This window comes from Dama dama, chromosome 12, assembly GCF_033118175.1.
Source record: "Dama dama isolate Ldn47 chromosome 12, ASM3311817v1, whole genome shotgun sequence".
In the NCBI taxonomy this organism is placed as follows: domain Eukaryota; kingdom Metazoa; phylum Chordata; class Mammalia; order Artiodactyla; family Cervidae; genus Dama; species Dama dama.
The window spans coordinates 17,818,814-17,821,844 of NC_083692.1; the positions used below are offsets into that span (position 1 = coordinate 17,818,814).

At 43.1% G+C, this 3,031-nt stretch overlaps 1 pseudogene; it reads left to right on the forward strand.

Moving 5' to 3' along the window:
• Nucleotides 1–2,570: 2,570 nt before the first annotated feature.
• LOC133067595 (U4 spliceosomal RNA) lies at nucleotides 2,571–2,699 on the forward strand (annotated as a pseudogene).
• The last annotated feature ends 332 nt before the right edge of the window (nucleotides 2,700–3,031 follow it).

Sequence of the window (3,031 nt, forward strand, 5' to 3'; positions counted from 1 at the left end):
TTCTTCAGCACTCAGCTTTCTAGAATGGGTTAGCGGAGCATACCTTTTAAGGAGCTTGCCTTTTAAGGTCATAATCCAGAAGAGATACTTAGGCCTAGCTGTCACTCCCTCGACATTAGTAAGTTCTTGATCACTTCTTATCCCAGGACTTTGCTATCTTGCTACTCCTGTGGCAAGTGTATCCCTGCTTGTGTCTGTTAACAGACACTGTCTCATGAACCCCCTGCCAATCTATATGTTAGATGTTTGTGGGTAAGATGCCCTACCCTCGACTCAATTAACAGTAGTTGAGTTTGCTGATTATCGTCATGGTCCATGTGTGGGTTGGAAGAGAATTTCCAGACACGAGGCAGAGTGAGAGGAGAATAAAGTTTTTTAGAGTAGGAGAGCCAAACCCTCTTGCAGGCTAGCAGCCAACTTTTATAGCCTCAAGACAGAGAAAATTCCTGCTGGAATGTGGCATTACGTGATTAGTTAGGATGCTATAAGGTGGATAACAGGGTGGGTATTTTACATAATATGGGATCAGGAAATGGGCTGGTTTAGATCCAGAGGATCATGGCAACAGTTGCTATGGGGCTTGGTCTGTTCCAGAGATTTTATTGTGTGACCTCGGTACAGGGCTCCACACCTGTGACCTTGGTGTAGAGCTCCACCATCATGAAGTACCAATTTGGCAATTAATATTGAAGGTGATTGCTCTGTAGGTGTACTATTCATGCTAGCTGTCTGTTCAATACACAGATGAATAACCCACTGAACAATTTAGGCTCAAAGTTCTTTTACCATGTCAGTCTCAAAATGTTTACCACAATTGGTACCCATAATACAGGATTAGCCCTTATCTTTGCTGGAATAGTTCCACTTCTACTATCTTATTTTTTCATTACCTATCTCAATCTTTTATTTTTATAGCCCTCTCATTCTTAATTTTTAATATATTTGTTCACCAACTGTCTTGAGCTTCCTGTCCCTTGGCTGATTCCCCTTTTCCCAATCAACACTCTTCTCGCAGTTTCACTTTCCTATTAATTCTTTTTTTAAAATAATTTTAAAATGTATTTATCTTTGACTGTGCTGGGTCTTCACTGCTGTGCATGGGTCTTCCCTAGTTGCAGCGAGCGAGAGCTACTTCTCTGGTGGCGACACTCAGGCCTCTCATTGCAGTGGCTCTTCTCGTTGCTGAGCACAGGCTCTAGGTTGGGTAGGCTTCAGTAGTTGCAGCACGTGGGCTCTTGAGCATGGGCTCAACAGCTGTGGTGCACCGGCTTAGATGCTCAGCCGCATGTGGGATCCTTCCTGACCAGGGATCGAACCCGTGTCTCCCTCACTGGCAGGCAGACTCTTTACCACTGAGCCCCCAGGGAAGCCCCCTGTGTCAGTTCTGGAACCTGTGTTATGTCCATTCAACCTCCCTTGCATGCATCCTCAACTCTTTTTTTCTACTGTCATGCTTGCCCTGTAAACTCTCAAGTGTAGTTCATTCCACCGATCCAGAAGGATTTTGTTAAATATGTCTGTGGAAACTACATAACACACAACTAGTGCCACTACTAATTCAGGTTCTGCAGTTCTGACTGGGCATTCAACATTACTTTGCCATTTATGTGTCACTGGCATCTCTCATTCACCACATGGCTATTTCAATCCTTCACCACTACCCCAAGCTTTGCCCCTCAATAAATGGCCTTGTTTTCAACATCACAGAGTTGAGATCAACATGATCAACATGTGATGTTTTCAACATCACTAAGTGGAGAAAGTTGATATCAGTAGGCACAAACTCCTACTTCTTCTCACACACCCACCCACTAATTTTTCCTGCCTCCTAGCCTCCAGTTTCGGAGTGGCTCTTCTTTCCCAAGTTAATCCTGGCCTTCATGCTGTAGATCCCATCTCTTGAGCCTACTCTGTCAATTATCTTTTTCTCTCTACTATATTTTTCACTTATTTTTTTCACCAAATTTTTTATTTTCAAAAATGCCAAACCTGTGGAGAAGTTGTCAGAGTAAGTAAATACTGTAACTCCCTGGTGATCCAGTGTTTAGGACTCCACACTTCCACTGCAGCGTCACAAGTTCGATCCCTGGCCAGGGAACTAAGAGCCTGCTAGCTGCAGGGTACAGCCAAAAAAAGAAAAAAAGCACCCCATACTCTTCATTTAGGTATAACATTTGTTGATGTTTCACTGCATTCTGTTTCTCCTTCCCTCTTTCATCTATCTATCTGCTTTTCCCCAAACCATTAAACAGTTACTTGAAGATATTGTGACCCTTCACAGCTAAATGTTCAGCATATTTCCTAGGAACGAGGCTATCCTTACATGCAATTACCACAGGGCTTCCCTGTGGCTCAGACAGGAAAGAATCCACCTGCAATGCAGGGACCTGTGTTCAATCCTTGGATTGGGAGGATCACGTGGAGAAGGGATAGGCTACCCAATCCAGTATTCTTGCCTGGAGAATTCCATGGACAGAGGAGCTTGGTGGGCTACAGTTCATGGGGTTGCAAAGAGTCACGACTTAGTGACTAAGCACTCACGAAATTCTACAGGCAAGAATACTGGAGAGAGCTTTGCGCAGTGGCAGTATCGTAGCCAATGAGGTTTATCTGAGGCCTGATTATTGCTAATTGAAAAAAAAAAAAAAATACTGGAGAGGGTTGCCATTCCCTTCTCCAGGGTATCTTCCTGACCCAGGGATCAAACCCACATCTCTTGCATCTCCAGCACTGGCAGGCAGATTCTTTACCACAAGTGCCACCTGGGAAGCCCCAACATAATATTCATGCTAAAGAAATTTAACATAAATACAATTACCTTATCTAACAATCAGCCCATTATTTAAATTTCCCTCATTGTCCCAATAATATCCTTTACAATTTCTTCTTATTAAATTCAGAGTGTCATCAAGGATCACACACTGCATTTAGTTTTCATGCCTACTTAGTCCCTTTAATATAAAACAGTTCTCTAGCCCCCCCTTTTTTTTTCACGACACTGACATTTTTTAAGACTCCAAGCCAACTGTTT